Raw genomic sequence first — 17,627 nt, forward strand, 5'->3', positions numbered from 1 at the left:
GTGTAACACACACCGCCCCACACTCACACACTGATTGACTCAGGGGCATGCCACTGCCTTTATCTGCTACCAAACACCTTTGCTGTCCCTCTGATTTCCAATAAAAATTAAAATTGGGCGCAGTGAGATTGGGAGGCAGGGGGCGTTGTGTGTGTGCCGCAGCTCACAATAGCAATGCTAACACAAACAGCAAAGGGCTTATTTTTATACCACATGACCTGGAGTGCAACACATTTTAAAAGGACAGTTCAGCCAAAGGCCATATTTTTTTTCTTGCTTTGTTGCTAGTTATCCATTTAGATAGTAGTTTTGGTTTGCATTGCAGAGTCTGGGACAGATATCTGCATTCTCTCCAATAAAATGGGACTAAATACTAAAATACTTTAGGCTACATATAAAATAAAACAGTGCACATGTAAAAATGCTCATCAAACATTTGGTTCAAACTAAGGTTCATCTCTCACAGACAGATAACCGATTATACTTGAGGATAATGTGGTGGTACTTAGGGTGGTTTCTGAAACTCAAATATTCAAGTTTATCTAAAGAAGGAAAGAAAATCTTCTCTACAAAATAATAGGAGTTGGTAAAGTTGGCTTGAAATTTTGAGCTTACTCAACTTTTTTTGTTTTTACAGTGTGCATGACATTGCTCACAACATGTTCTGTCATGTTATCTGGAATAACTGGGTCATGTTTTCTGGAAAGAGACATTACTGTTTAGTTTTCAAATGTGTGTTTTTTTTTTTGGTGCTTTGAGCACCACAAGCTGAGTGCCATTTAGTCCCATTATATTGGAGAGAAGGTGGACACCTCCAAAACTCTGCAAATCATGCCAAACCTATCTAGATGTATAAATAGCACTACATGCCAGAGGAAAAATATGTATTTTTGATTTTGGGGGTGAACTGTCTCTTTAATGTCCCCATGGTAACGACTGACTTCCTCACGGCACTGCTCAAAGCTCCGTGGCAGGTGTGACGTACACACACACACACACACACACACACAAGCCTACCTCACACTATAAGGGAGACACACAGTTGCTCTCTTCTCTCTTCCTCCTCCGAGTACGCACACACAAGAGCGCACTCACACGGCCAAAGGAGCAGACACAGAACGGATTATGTGGTGTTGTGTTGATCCTCGTTCATGTGAAAATCTCCGCTCAGTCTCCCCTCCTCCCTCTCATGTATTATTACTCTCAGCATTGATCCCCTCACTGTGCAGGAGTACCTGGCTGGAGGGGAGGGGCAGTGGCGCTCCCCTCCACCGGGCAGAAGCAGAAATGGGGTGCAGGAAGGGGTGGAGGGACAATTGTGGGTGTTGGGGTGGCAGGAAATTGGGATGTGGGGGCTTTCTGAATGATCGGGTATGGGGGATTCGGGGTGATTCTCTTTGCTTTTTCCTCAGGTACAGATGTTGCATTGAGCCACGGATTCGAGTCGACGCCTAACCTCCTTTGCTCTCTTTTCCTTCTCTTTCTTCCTTCTCATCTCTTCTCTCACTCATCCTCCCTCTGCTTATGATCTCTCACAGTCAATATCACCTCTTTTCATGTCTCTTTCTGTTTATCTTTTTCACCTTCCATCTACACTCGAAGGTCTTTAATCTTCATCCATCATCCCATTTCTCTCATTCCTCTTCTATTTATACTCTCTGTCCATCAATCTGCCTCAGTATCTTATCATTATGCTCTGTCTCTTTCGCTGTCTCTGTTGTTTTTTCTTTTACAGGTGGGACAAAATATTCAAACATCCAACCATCTGGCCCTGACACAGAGGCCCGGAGAAACTCAGGGACTTCCAAGCACCTCTTTCAGTCTTTGCCCTTGCTCTGCTCAGTGCTTTCGAGCCCTCGGTTTACCTTTTGAGGGACTTTGTTGAGTCAGGTTGCAGCCGCAGTGGCAGATAAGAAGAGGTTAGCTGCCATTTGGGATTATACTCTAGCGTGGATCTTTTCCTCACAGCGCTCCAAGTGGCAACAAGTGTTCTCCTCGAGTGTCCTCTGCCCTCTGTTCACCTGTCTCTCGGTCGATGTTAGCTGCGGTCATGTTGACCCTCTCCCAGCGTGTGACTTTGCTTGTTAGTCCTCCAGTGCTTCTGTGCTGTAGCTTGGTGTCCTGTGTTCAGAGGTACATCTACTTAATTACTGCACTTAAGTAGTTTTCTCAGGTATCTTTGCTTCACTTGAGTATTTTCTGACAGTTTTTTACATTTACATTTTAACATAAATGTCACTCCTCCTGACATTTTCAAAATTAGCTTGGTACTTTAGTTTTGATGTATTTGAGGAGAATTATCAAGTATTTTTTTTATTTTACATCATTGTATGGGCCTTTCCAACATCATCATCGATTTCAGCCTAAATGGATGAGACAACAGCCCATAGAAAAGGCAAATCCTCAGTGTACCCATCAGTGCATTTCATGACAGACGCAGAAGGATGAAAATTCCACAAAAGACACAAGACAAAAATGAGGTGAAAGACAACCAGATGAAAACAACGTCAAATACGTGACAAGACGAAAACGACTTAATAAGATGCAATGAGGTGAAAATTATGTAAAAGATTAAAGTGATGTATAAGAAGTAACAACAAAAACTATGCAACAAAACAAAAACAACGTAAAAGATGTAACAAGAACGGACAGAAACAACTTAATAAGACGTAAGAAAACAAAAATGACATAAAAAATTTGACAAAACAAAAATGACTTACTAAGACATAGCAGGACAAAAGATGTAACAAGATGAAAACAACATGAAAGACATAACAAGAGAAAAACAACGTACAAGATGAGAATCACTCAATGGGACGTAATAAGACAAAAATTACGTAAAAGACAAAAACAGCAAAAAAGATGTGACAAAACGAAAACAATAAAATGTAACAAGACAAAAATGACACAAATGAAGAAAACAATTTAAAAGATGTGACAAAACAAAAACAACTAAATAAGATGTAACAGGACAAAAAATTATGTAAAAGATGTTGCAAGCTAAAACTGATGTAAAAGACATAAGATAAAAACGACAAGAGATGGAGACCTGATTATGGAGAAAATAAGACGTTTGCTTAGCTTTGCACAGAAACAGCTGGTAGAAACGTCCATCAGACATTTTTGCTTTTGTACTTTGAGTACATTTTGAGTACAGAGCTTGTACTTTTTCAATTGTACTTGAGTAAAGCAGTTGAATCAGTACTTCTACAAGTGTCTGTACGTCTGCTTGAGTAAGGTATGTGTGTACCTTTGTCCCCTCTGCCTGTATTTGGTTGTCCACAGAGGGTCATGATAGCATACTTAGTTGTACCTGCCTCCCTCTCCTCTTGCATTCTAACCTTGTCTTTTTTCCCTCCGACTGCACAAGAGAGCTTGTTCTCTCTCCTCGAAGCAATCAAAGGGATGATTAAATAGCTGCTGACTCGCATTTTTCCTCCCCGCGTTTGGAAAAAAACTTTGTTGATTGCGTCTGAAGTATGGCGCGGCTTAGAAAATTGGAAGCTGATCCCTCTATGATGAAAAGTCCCGCCTGTCTGAGGTGACAAAGAAGAGCCAATTACCCCTGTCCTCTGCCACTCTCCTCCGCTGGAGAAACACGACCAAGCTGCACTCATACACCCACACAGAAAGAGAAAACGCGCGCATATGCACACAGCTCGTACTGCGGGGCCGCTGTACGTGTTTGTGCTCGTCTGACAAAGTAAATACGACCTGACACATTCAGACTCAGAGCTGGAACTGTTCATCCCAAAACCTAGTCACCGTCGCACCACACGCCACTCAACTCGGCCACTTTTAATTACCAGGAGAGGGGGCGCGTCGCTCTCTTCAGTTCTGCCTCAGCAGAGATTTGTCAAGATTAATTGAATTTGCTGCTGCTAATCGCTCTGGTAATGCCCCATCGTTCACGTCTGGCTGGGAACGCCGGGCACTCTGGCATCATCCGAGGCTGACGCGTGTTTTTCATCGGTTGTCTCGACGAAGAGGTGAACAATAGAGAGATGATAAGTAAAGGTTGTGTTTCATAGCGGCGGAGATGGTGTGCAGCCATGTTGATGGCTGAGTGTGATGTTTGCGTCTGACAGGGTCCTCTATGTGCGTGTCACACAGGCGCCATGTTACCAGTCACCTGAAACGGCGAGGTGACAGCCAGAGCCGAGCTGACACACACACCTCTGTCGGCTGAGCTCAAACAAGGGTCCAGAACGTGTGTGTGTGTGTATTGCAGCGTGTGGGATTGCCTTGGCAAAATACAACATCCGCCAACAAGTCAAATCATATCTCATCGAGCCAAAAAGCCCTGCGAGGCCTCCCCGCCATATAGCATTGTTTTTGCCAACCGGAACAGAGCAAGACAAAACGGCTCAACTGAACTCTCATTTTGCACTGTCACAGCCTGCTGTAGACTGCTGGATTCCATTAAGACATCACAGATCCATGCACACAGCTGCAGCGTGTATTTACTGCAGTGGAAACCCTACACTGCAGTCTTAACACAGACGTACACCGAGTCAAAGTAAATCTACCCTGTGAGAGAACTCTACCTGTCCCCCCCTCCTCCTCCAGGACACAGTGCTACATCATTATTGACTCCTAATGCTCTCCGTTCAGCCTATCCATGCTAGCCATGCCAGAGCCATTAGACTTAGTGTTGTGCCTCTGCTATTTCATCAGCTGTGATTTATCTTGTTAATATGCAGGTCGCTGAAGAACCGGCTTTAAAAGCGCCTACTCAGGCTGTATCGTACAGTAGAGATTCTGCAGAGCTTCTTAGGTAACTCTCCACTTTCACATTTTGTGGCTGTGCAACTGTTTCACTTTATAAAATTGATTCTTCCCTGCAAATGTATTCAGCACTGCCTATTCATTATGAGACATTTCTGGACGCTGAAAAATGGTATTTCTCAGTAGAAGTAAACTGACAAACTTATTTCCACACACCATCCCAGTCACCAGCATCATCACCCACAGTTTCAAAATATTTTTCAGTAGTACTAATATTGACAGCTTAGCTACCTAACTGGATTACTGTGTAGCTAAAATTAGGGGTTGTTCTTTACAGCTAACATTAGCAGTTGGTCTGTGTAGCAGACATTAGCGATTGGTTCATGTAGCTAACATTAAAGGTTGGTGGTTGTCTATGTAGCTAAAATTAGTGGTTGGTTTGTGTAGCTAACATTAGCGGTTGGTCTTTCCTGCAAATGTTTATTTAAATTAGATGTGGTGTTCTTGGATGATGACAGTATTTCCCATAAATGTATTATAATGAACAGGTAATGAATGCAAAGATTGCATGCATGTAGTCCAGTGAGTTTGTTTACCTGGCGCATAAGCAAAAAATGTTTTCTAGGTTCTGGGTTTATTACCTTGTTATATGGCCTACTGAATATGCATGGTAAGTGTTTCCCCCCTTGGCCCCACCTGGAAGTTCCTGCTCTCCCAATAGAATCGACATTGTAATGATGTTACAGATTTTTAAACAGCTTTTTTGGGGGTCTAGTTAAGTTTTGCAATTATACAACCGCCATGGATCAAAAATTAATCATACAAAGAGTCTTAATCGACGTTGTTTGCAGTTTGAGGTGTATTGCCAACAGGGAAGTTTTTGCTGCAATACCATGAGTGGCCACTTGGAAAAATTGGCGGCACGGCTGTGCAGCAATGCCCCATCTAGTTAATTTTATATGTCTGTGGTATTTACAGAGCTAAAGACCCATCCATGCCCATCCATGCTAGACCTGCCAGAGCCATTAGACTTAGTGTTGTGCTTCTGCAATTTCATCAGCCGTGATTTATCTTGCTAATATGCTAGTCGCTAAAGAACCGGCTTTAAAAACGCCTACTCAGGCTCTATTGTACAGTAGAGATTCTGCAGAGCTTCTTAGGTAACTCTCCACTTTCACATTTTGTGTCTGTGCAACTGTTTCACTTTATAAAATTGATTCTTCACTGCAAATGTATTCAGCACTGCCTATTCATTATGAGACATTTTTTTGGACACAAAGCCACTGGAAAATGATAGTTGACTTGTTGGGAAGAGTTTGTCAGTAGAATGAATAATGGCATTGTAATATGACAAGTTTGCAGGGGAAGGTGAGGAAACACTTTGATGTAGCTGAAAATGAATTTCTATTAATATGTATTGAGCTGCTATTAGATGTGGGGCTCATAAATGTTTGGTGAATGAGAAGCAGGAGGCTTTGCTCGGGCCGCGGAAAGGGGCGACTCTTCGCCGTGAAAAATGCAAAGTGAGAGAAGGAGAAAACAAAGAGGGGAGAGGACGCAAGAGGCTGGAGAGGACACGCTATCTCTCAGCAGTGTGAAAGAGACAGAGGAGGCGAAGTTGTCCTGCAGTACTCCAACAATGCGTGTGTGTGTGTGTAGTTGAGAGTGTGTGTTTCTAGCTGTACTCATTAGTGTGGGAGTAATTGATAGGGTTGTAGAGAGCGCTGAGCAGAGTGATTAAGGGGAGAGAGGGCAGTGGCTTATTTCTCAAAAGGGCCCTGAAAGAGAAATGCTGAATGAATCAGACAAACAACTAAGGTGGCCTTAAACTAACCTCCTGCTCACTGTGAGGACAGTTTGATGAGTTTCTGTCTCTTTTCTCTCTGTTTCTCTGTGTGTATGTGTGTGTCCTTAGGTATGTGTGATGATCTTGTGTGTCTGTGCTTAGTGTCTATTTTTCAGGACAACAAAGACCAAAAGAAATGGAGTCAAGAGAAGTCCTCCACCTACTCTGTTCTTCCTCTCCCTCTCTGCAGCGCTGAAGAAAAAGAAGTGTTCTTTCCCTTTCTGCCCCTCACTCTTCTACATGCCATCACTGTGCATCACACAAATCATTTTCCTCCTGTTTAGGAAACGAGACTCAGTGGTTCATTTATAACACTACATTTAATATACCATGTTTTTAGAACTCCGTGAACAGGCTTGGGGAGTAACAAATTACATTTAAGGATTAAGTAATTAGGATTTAAAAAATGTATTCCATTACAGTTACAGAAAAAGACAGATACATTTAGTAAAAATGGGGATTATGAACAGGATTACAATTTTAAAATGCATTTTGAAATAAAGAAGGATATACTACCATGTGCAGTGAAAACAGCTAATCTCACGGTAAATTCATTACCATGGCCTAAATGCATCACTGGGTGGAAATCTCAACATTATTTTGTCTTTAAATCAGAAAAGAGGAACATCACAGCACAGTGACAGTTTTGCCTTTGGGTGTGAAAATACTGTTGTCATCCAAGAACTCAACGTCTAATTTAAAGAAATATTTGCAGGAAAGACCAGCTGCTAACTTAGCTACACAGACCAAGCACAAATGTTAGCTACATAGAATACCTGCTCGCGTCACAGACCAACACAGATTAAATTACTTTAATATTGTGATACTTGGACCAGATTACTGGCTACTTAATTAGTAATTGTATTGGAATACATTTTAAAGCAACCCTCCCAACCCCACTGCATGAAGAAGCTGTGCTGTCAATAGAAGCCTCCATGATAAAGCTTCATATGTTGGAGCTCTGCTGTGTTCTAGCGTCCCTGTGCACCCCCCTGCAGTTGTTTCAGTGAGGATGAAAGCTCTGGATGCTCTCTGGCCGCTCTCTCCCTCCCCTAACCTTGGAGCTAATGATTGCACTCGCAGTTGGTGGTGGGGATGTAATGCTTTCTTGCCCCCTGCCCCAACTTCACAGGACTTGCATCCATAGCTTTGCCATGTTTACCCCTCCAGGCTGAAAACGGCTACCATTCCCCAGGTCTTCGTGGAGGTTGTTTGTCCAGTTTGATCTTGGCATACGATGATAAATGATCAGTGTTGCAGCTGATACCGATGCTGCCTCTGCTGTACCGCTGCCAAGATGCAAGGCCATCCCCCACACAGATCAGGCTACTGCTAACACTCCCTTTATCCCTTTTATTTTGCTCTCTATTTGTCTCTTTACATCTCTCTCTCTCACCTTTTTTCTTTTTTTCTTTTTACGGGCAACCCTGCGAGGTGTCGTGACGATTTCACAGAGCTCTCTGGGGACAACAGGCTTCCTTCAACACATACACGACAATCACACTCGCTATGGGGAGCTACCAGCCATGTGCCTTTTGACACGTCTCTTCCCGGGAGACACGGCGACCCGCTCGCACAACACTTGTGCCTCAGCAAACACAGAGGGGACGAGCGTGCCAGCGTTTTAATGTGATAGGCTGAGCTGAGATCTTTTCTCTTTGAGTCTCCAGCTGCTCACGGACCTCCCCAGATGAAGCAAGCAGGTGCGATACGTCATGTCCCACGACCACGCCACCCTTTGGGTGAAAACTAGCACTGTAAAAGTGGCCAGTCGGTATGTGAGTCAGTGGCAAACTCTTTATCACAATTTAGTTAATTAGCGATGTTACTGAATAAATAATGTCTGCTGATTGTGTCAATAGATCAAAGTGAATCAGAAAAGAGTAATAGTGATGGTGAAACTAAAGTTTTTATTGTGAAAATATATGACCTTACCCTGAAAGACCTGCTTTTAGAATGGAGTTTGGTTCAACAGAACCAACACAGAGAAATAAATTGTCTTACCAATAATAAAAAATAACAGATGTCTGACCTAAAGATTCAATAATGTAGTTGTATGTTATGTCCATCCACTTTGATGGAGGCAGATTGAAAGGACCCCTGTTTCTTTTTTTTTTCTAGGTAACTGTTAGTCACTGTTTGCCAAAGACATAGCATAATTACAAAACATCCTCATACCTATGTAATAGAAAAGGTTGATTGCCAAATACTCCCAAAACAACATATAGTACCTGTGGGGAGTACCAGCAACGATAGGCTTACTGGACCTTAACTATGTTACATAAGTCAGGTGATATTACTCACCTGACATCACACACAGGGCTTATGCAGTGAAACGGTTGCAGTTTGGTTAGAAACTAATTGGTTTTGTTTAAGAAAAGATCATAGTTTGGGTTAAAAAAAATATGTGATGAAGAAAAACTTGTACTTCTGGTTACTTAACTTTGATGAACAAAATAATAAACTTAAGGAGCCCCCATTTGTGTTCAATAAGCAACAATGCCAATAACACAAAAGCTGTTCAGACTTTATCCAACGCTAAAGATATCTGCGTACCAGACAGGCTGGTACTCTTGAGACAAAACATGAAATATTTTAATCTGAAGTGTACTGAGGTCTCTCAGGTGAGCGCATATCAGGCTTAATTATATATCAAGCACTATTAAAAGTTGATATGTTTTTTTTTTTTTTAAATGCGATTCAACTGGCAAAGATCTCAAATTGGAATGGCTGTTTTCACCCAAAAAGGGGCGGGGTCATGATGCAGGAGCAAGGTACCCGGATCAGTCGCTTCCATCAATGGACGTCCAGGGAGCCACGTCTTACCTGCTCATGTCAACTGAGGCCTGGGTGTGACTCAACACACCAACCTATCGATTCATGTGTGATGAGCGCGCTGTAGACGTTTCTCTCATCTCTCTTTTGTCTCTTTTTTTTTTTTTACCTCCCCTCCCCCTTCCTCCCCGACCGTGTCTCTTGGTTTCTCTCTGTGTTTCTGAGGCGTTCCACTCTGTCAAGCCCTCCCTTTCCCCTGTTGTTTGTTCTCTTTTTCTTTGATGAGCCAGCCTCGGCCAGGCAAGCCGGCAGCTCCCCATTGATTGGACGGTCGATGGGTTGAGTGTTTTTGCTGGCTTCTATAGCGAGCATCCTGACTCTGTAAATTGAGCAAAGCCAAAAGCACCGCTTTCTTTAGATCAAGGGACCGCTCTAATGTCAACACAGACTGTACTGGAGGATAGAGGGATTCAGCGATCCCTCCGACGACAACTAGCCACAGATAGAGACATCCTCACTGCCACCTTTCCACCGACCATCACCCCCATCTCTTTCTCCACCTTTCTTGCTCTTTGTTTACTTCCACAGCTGAAGAGGACTCCACTGTGTCTCTCCCACAGGTTCCTGGAGCTGCAATTTGGGCGGGAGGGTGAGAGGGAGGGATGTGGCAATAAGAGGGGTGGAGGTGGGGTCGAGAGTGTGTGGTTGGGGTTGGATTGTGTTGTTGGGGGATTATTGATAAAGCTGAAATGAAATGGAAATGGATTTAAACCCAGGTCAGGCCATTTTCCCCTCCTCATTTTCCATTTGAGCCATCCTTTCTCTGAGTAGCCAACCATAACACAGACAGATAACTTGCTTTAAAAAAAAGAGAGAGAAAGAGAAAGGACAGCGTTTTATTTAATCTCAATTTTCTCTTTTTTCCTGCACCTGTTTTTCTTTCGTTCTCTTTACTTTCCCTCTCTGTCTCTCTCTTCCTTGCTGTCTTTCTCTTTATCTTCCTATCTCCTTCTTTCTCCTTCTTTTTCCGATGCTTGAATAGAAGTGGATCAAAAAGGTAAAGACCACAATGAACATAACAACCACAGCTCGCCCCTTCCTCCCTTCTCCTCCTCCTCCCTTGTCTCCCTTCCTCCCCCCATACTTCCCCGTCCTCCTAACCCAGCACCTTGTGTAGTGGTCATGTTTGATGTTGATATCCCTCCCTTTTCTTTCTCGATCTCTAATCGCCTCCTCTGCCCTTCTCTTTTCTATCTCTCTTTGAACTATAACCAAAACTCTAAAATCCTTCTAGATTTCCTCCTTGGTTCTGATGACACCAGCCTGACCTGCACGCACGCACACACACTCTCACACACACACACACACACAGAAAAAGGCATCATGGGAGGTCAGTCCAGTATCTATGAGAGATAAACGAGAGATTAACTTCCATTCCTTTCCTGTCCGACGTAGCCTAAACTTACAGACAACATGCATTCATATCATCTCATGGATGGCAAATCTCTTCCCTTGTTTCCATCCCTTTTGACACTGTTGCATCACATACACCTGACAGTTCACATCTCTCATTACATTTCTCAAGTATTCTTCCGCTCATTTCGCTACTGCGATTTATGTGTCCCTCCAGATCTAAGAAAAAAAGCTCCTCCTTTTCTCCATCCTGTATCTCTTCGCCTCTTTTTTTAGTTTCTCAGGACCGATTCAAAGTTTGTCGTTGCTGTAATCTCGAAGCAAAACATTGTGTTAAGACACCACAGTAACTGGCCCTCAGTATCATTTTTACAGTATCCCATTTCCAGGTGCTTCAGTGTCCTTCTCTCATTTTCTTGCTTTTTCAATTAATCACACTTCCATTTAACTCCTCTTCTCTCACTGTCCCCTTTCTTATCTCTGCTTATTTTTCTCCGTTGTGTTTCTCATCCCCCTTTCTCTTGTTCTCTTTCTCTGATTGGTTTATCTCTCAGATCACATCTGGCCATCACAAGCAGCTGCAGGCTCTTTCGAGCATCTCTTACACTCCTCTTCCTTCTCCTCTTCCTCTCTTCTCCCGCTCTGTCCCTCTCTTTCTACAGTTTGTCACTGCCACAGCTATGATTTCTTTATTGCACATGCACTGTGAACTTGTGCCCCCCCCCTTGTACCCGTCCACATCAGTCAATCCCCTCCTGTCCCCTATGTGTTCGACTGAGGCTCCGGAGGGGGAGGAGAGGGGGAGGGAATGGGGGTGGGAGGTGTATCCCCTGTAGGGAGAGCTCCAGCTTCTTGTAATGGCTCCTCTCATTCAGCAGGGTCTCCGACACAAGAGCTCTTAAAGAGCCCCAATCAGCGTTTCCAGGCACCTCAATCACTTTAAAGAGGAGAGATAGGCCTGACCTGTTCCCAAGGTCACGGTGAGAGTAGTGGCCATCAGTGCCAGTGCCTGGTTGCATAAAACCACTTAGGTTATGGTTTCCCTTAAATTTTCATATATGGATGTCTTAGGAAACAATAAGATCCGTAAAATCAAGTGTTTGCCCTTAGCGACTGAAATATTCGCTGGTGTGTTGCTGAAAGGTCCTTAGCGATCATTTTCCTCCGAAATTTTAAGGGACCCATAACAGTCATTTGGAAGTGTAATAATTTGTGGAACATAAGATGATGGCTGGATTTATGGTGATTGAGGAGGAGGAGATACCAAGACACATTTTCACAAGAGGGAAATTCTTGTTAAAGGGTATAGATTTGATGTTAGCACTGACAGTGTTGTAGCTAGCTAGCCAAACAATAACACAGTTCTGTCTTGCCGGCTATATTAGCATTAGCTTTTATTGAAACTCACCAGTTTTTGTCAATGTTTGGCTATTTCCTTTCTTGCTGTCACAGCAATATTTGCACATATCTTCTGGGAAGCTCATATTACAGATTGTTTTAAGTCTTATAATTGTAGGAAATCTGACAAATTATTGAAATTTCATTGCCCCCTGATTGATCAGCAAGAGAAAAAACAATGGATTGTGAAAATATGGAGGGACATTGCGCCATATTTCAAGATAAAACAACATGTTTGATAAACTATTGGCTACCGGGACATTGTTATATTGTAAGCTTGATTACATCCAGTGTTTTAGTTCCAGTCAAATGACAAAGATGTGCATTTTCATTTCATGTCATTAATTTATGTATTACTTATTGTATTATGTAACACTATTAAATGGTAAATTTTAGCCAGGAAGTGGCTAAATGATAATTGTTTCAGCTTAAAGTATGGCTCAGTGCCCACCAGACTTTCACTATCCATTGTCTTTCAGTTGCTGATCAGCCAAGAAATGATGACATTATTTACAATTTGTCAGATTCTGTATGTTAGTATGACTTCCCACCCTGAGCATGATTTCAGAAAATAGCTGCGGTATGAATATGGTGAGTTATGACAGTAACTGCTGTGAAAGCCTTAGCCTGAACACTTGGAAGACAACCTAAGAGGCTTTATGCAACACTCAGGAGTGAACCACTTAGCTTAGGGAAATATTTTTGCTTAGGGGACAAACTTATGCAACCGGGCTCACAGCTTCCCAATGAGCCTTAACTCCCTCTCTCAGGTCCCCACCTCCTCAACTCTCTCTGAGCCCCCCTACTCACATCTGTCTCGGCCTCAGCCGTTTCCCCGTCTGGCCCCATGGCTGGATCCATATGTTGGAGGAATTAGCTTCTATAGAGGTTGCCATTAACTGGTTTATGGACCCCTTTGTCTGTTGTCGTGTCCATGGCTTTCCATTAACATGGATCATTGTCTCACATTTTCTCCCACCGCAAGCAGCCATTTTAGCTCGCTCTCTTTGCTTGCGGTGGAATAGCAAGCAACAGAACCATCTTCCTCCTCCTCCTCCTGCTTCTTCCTCACCCAACTGGTTATTTTTATTTACTACTCTTCCTCCCACTAACACTACATGAACACCCCCTCTCCTCTGTCTGCACTCCTGCCCTCCTTACCCACCTTATTCCATCCCTCCACTGCTGCTAAACACACTTCCTTTCTCTGTCTATGGCTGAATTTAACATTCCAGACCTGTGTCTTGCCCGTGTCTGTCAAATTAATCCTCACTGATTGATCAGCTGATTGACAGATTTGGATTGGGATGACGTGCGCCGTGCAGTGACGATGCGGTCACATGCAGGAGATCCTGTTCAATGAATGTCCAACACTCTGTCAACCTACCTACTGTTAGGCTATTTTAAGACTATGTCAGCCGCCTCTCCTTCTTCCCATCACTCCCTCTGTCCCTCTTCTCACCCTTTCCGCTGACAGTCGAGCAGAGTACACTACCCACACCATTACAGTATTTCCTTTATCACTGCTGACAGGACCAAACAAGTGTCCGCCATATTTTTCTCACCTCCAGTGTGTTTGCTTCTGAAGGAAAAGAGGCAAGAAAAGGAAGCAGTGTTAGACTGCTGTGAACAATCCTGGTATTTCCATGGAGGGCGGGGTGGGGACAGAACCATCGTTCACACAAATCGCTCCATACCTGTGATTTGGAGGGAACGAGTGAGCAACTTCTGCATCATGTGACAGGAAACCACAAAAAAAATGGCTGCAAATGGAGAAAGAGGGAGAACGGTCGCTATAGAGACGATGAGTCAGGCAGCATCGCCTCATTAGGAATGACCCACCACACACAAGCACGAGTCATGTGACCGAGGCAGTGCAGACATCCTATTCAGTGGCACAGGGAGATAGGGGAGAGTGTGGGGATTGACTGTACATGCAGAAGTCATGCATTGTTAGAGCCAAAGAACAGAGAGGTGAGTGAGTGAGGCAGCTGGTCATGAATATAAATCACAGCTTCGGCTTTCAGGACCTTTATGGAGAGACAGCACCTCTGGGACGCCTGATTCACAGCGGAAAGGTGGACAGAGGAACATGCAGGGAGGCAGGCGAAGCTAGGCTAATATTACAGCCACACAGGCTTACTGATCACAATATTTTTTTTTCCAGGATGGCTAGGTCAAGTTATGAATATTTAATGAGCGCAAGACTGTGTATTTTAGGAGCAGTGGGCTTTTGTTTTCAGGATAACTGGCTTTATTTTACATTGACAGACAACTGACAGTTCTAAACATCTGATCAGCTTACAGTGTAGGACTTGGACTTAAGCTCCTGCAGTGCTCCGGCAGCCTGCAGAGCTTCCATGAGTCTGGAAAGGAGGGGGTGAGGGTAAACAACTCGCTCCAACCATAAATCATATATTAAATAGGAATTCAACCTATTTAGTATACCATCTATGGCTCCAACTCACTGTTTGCACTGATGCACTCATTTTTGCATGCACAAGTGCTGTGTATTGCTCCTTTAAGTTTTCCATGCAGGATTTTCATTTGTAGCATAGTAGATTATTTTCACAGTGTAGTATTGGTACTTTTTCTTAAGTAAAGGGCCTCAATACTTCCTTTAACACTGAATAAAAATTAATTATGAAAATTGAAAATGTTATTGTTTTCTACACACATGCATTGTCATTTCATGCACACCAGCCAAGCAAATATGGAATAGTGAATAATTTCCCATATCGCCTTTCTGATCAGCATCTTTCTGATTAATGTGCGAATAGTGGCCCCTTTCTTGCATGTTTGTCAAAGGGTTTGATGTCAAAAACATCTGTTTACTATGATTGGATGAACAACAATTCATGCTCATTAAATATTCATAACTTGACTTCGCCATCCTAGGAAAAAATACTGTCACATACTTTCACCTCATGCTCAGTCAGTCAGTATAGGATCTGTCCCTCTGTCATCTACTGTATCTGCAGCCTGTAGCCTCTGCAGCCATGTCCCAACCAACTTCCCTGTCACTCAGTGTCAACTCCACTCTGAGGCTGATAAGACTTTGCTTTCAATGGACGGTATCTCTCGCCGTTGCTAGCTTTTGGTCTCAGTGAAGGGTATTCTCTGGGGTGAATGTTTGGGTTGATAAAGGTGCCAGTTTGACACCTGCCTTCCACCGTCTGGACAGTGTGTACTTGTGTGCATCGTCTGAGAGTCTGTGTGCGTCCTAAGGGTGTATGTCTGTGTGTATATGTCTGTGCACGGCTGTTTGTACTGTATTGTGTTTTTACTCCCATGACTTGAACCCCCCTTGTAGTCTAAAAGGAAGCGGAAACACAATGGGAGCCCCTCCCCTCTCTCTTCTTCTTCTTCTCTGTCACTATATGTCACTCCTCAGCAGATTAACTCACTCCTAATTCTCATTTCACAGGAAATAACCTCTTTACTCTCTCTGACTCCACACAGAACACGCTCACATCCCTCGTCACGCTTTCTTCTCTATTTCTGCCTCTCTGTCTCTCTCAACTGCACACATGCATGCCTACACACACATACATACGAATACACAGTAAGACACACACGCTAATGGGCTGATGAATGCACATCAACATACCATCAGGAGACTCCCTGCACACATATGCACACACACTAACCCTTAAAGCCCATTAACTGTCCAGCACGGACGCGGGGTACCATGCCATGCTCCATTCTGCCCCCTGCTGCCTGTGTGCTGCACCTGCCAGTAACAGGTGTGGGATTCAATTAGAGCAGCATGCTCTCAGCAGTCAGTCCTGAGCGCAGGCCATGACTGTGGACTGGGCAAAGGCTCGGGCCAGCAGAGCCCTCAGATCCCTGTAGCTAAAAACAAAAAAAACAAAAAAAAACAAACAGCATGAGGACACCACTTCAGAAACAGCTGCCAAACATTGGCAGGGGGTATTTAGATCATCAAAGTCGTACATTAACCATCACCATGACGCTGTCACATCAAACATGAAAACACCATGGACTGCAGAAGACAACTAAAATGAAGAGTCTAAATTTAGCCCAAAGCTGTCAGCGCTCACTTTTAATTGCGTTACCAGTCGATCACAAATTGCTGCGAGACACTAATGGGAGATATTTACTGTCATTTCCAGGAAAGTTCTGGCGCTTTTATCATTTTATACTGCAGCCTCATATTGACAAGTAACAGCTGACCTGTGCCTGGGAAAGGGATTATGGAGATAAATAGTCAATTATTACAGCAGTATTTCCCTGTATGTGTGGCAGTAATTGGCACGCTAGAGTATGATAGCTACAGCCTGGGTTTTAATCCCTGATAAGGTAAGTTTCATTAGCCATCTGGCTAGTTTGTAGGGTAAAGAAGTGTTGCGTCTGCGCTGCCTAGTGACTTCACTGGGGCGATCATGACTGAAAGATTTCCTTCCTCACCCAAGCAGGAATTAAATCTATTAATCTAACTATCTCACATAATCCCAGATGGCTCTTACTCCGGCTAACCTGCTCGAGCCAGACTAGGATAATGCCTAATCTCAAGATTTACGCCTAATGCTTAATGCCTAATGCCTAATACCTCATTCATACTGTGGTCATAATAGCCTCTTGTACGATAGACTCTCCTGCTCGGGTTTGGCTGCTCCGGCTTCCCGCTGCTACAATCACCCTTCACAGTCAGAGTCGGAGAGACGGAGGCGCAGAGAGCTGGTAAACAGGAAGGCAGCCGGGAAGGCTGGGGAGCACAGGTCAGAGCTAATGAAGCCCCCCAGGCAAATTTTTCGGGGTGTGAAGCATGGCCACTGTTTCTGTTTGGCCTGTGAGTGTGTGAATGTGTGTGTGTGTGTCCTCATGGCCTGTGTGTGTACAGCCTGGAGGCCGTTGATGAGCCCCTTTGACACCGGGCCCACCCAACAACCAGTTCATTAGAATAAACCGAGGCTTGCTGATCGGCAGCCGGCAGGGTTGGTATCGGAGACAAGGGAAGAGAGAGGAGCGTGGAGGAGGAAGGCAGAGGATGACAGACTGTTAGTCTGTGCTGCACCACAGTCTTATTGTGATGATGAGCCCAATAGAGTACAGACTGCTACCAATTTAGGACAGGGCTGGAAGGTTAGGTGCAATAATGAACAGAATCACATGGTATCTTCGGGGGCGGGCACAATGTAGTGAGAGTAAATTGTATTGCAGACAACAACTATTTTGGAGCGGTGATAGATTGTAGTGCATTCCTCCCTGTCTCTTTCCTGTATATTATAGTCATGGCTCAGTGCATCATCAACCTTCCTCCAAGGCTCTGGACCCAATCACAGACTTTTATTATTGTGCTATAAGAGCTTTACTCTGCACATTATAGTTAGGGATGTTATATTGTGTGTCTAAAAGGAGCTTAAATCTAAATTGTGAAACACAGTTAAAGCTGTTATCCAAAAATTCAACATAATGATAATATGTACAGGATGATAATCAAATT

General features: G+C 43.6%; 1 protein-coding gene across 2 annotated transcripts in view; it reads left to right on the forward strand.

Annotated features, from left to right (window-relative positions):
• Positions 1-17,627, forward strand: part of adgrl1a (adhesion G protein-coupled receptor L1a) — a 140,573-nt gene that overhangs the window by 80,421 nt on the left and 42,525 nt on the right. The gene's annotated exons all lie outside the window — the stretch shown is intronic.

This window comes from Lutjanus erythropterus, chromosome 19 (assembly GCF_056507025.1).
Source record: "Lutjanus erythropterus isolate fLutEry1 chromosome 19, fLutEry1.hap2, whole genome shotgun sequence".
In the NCBI taxonomy this organism is placed as follows: Eukaryota; Metazoa; Chordata; class Actinopteri; order Lutjaniformes; family Lutjanidae; genus Lutjanus; species Lutjanus erythropterus.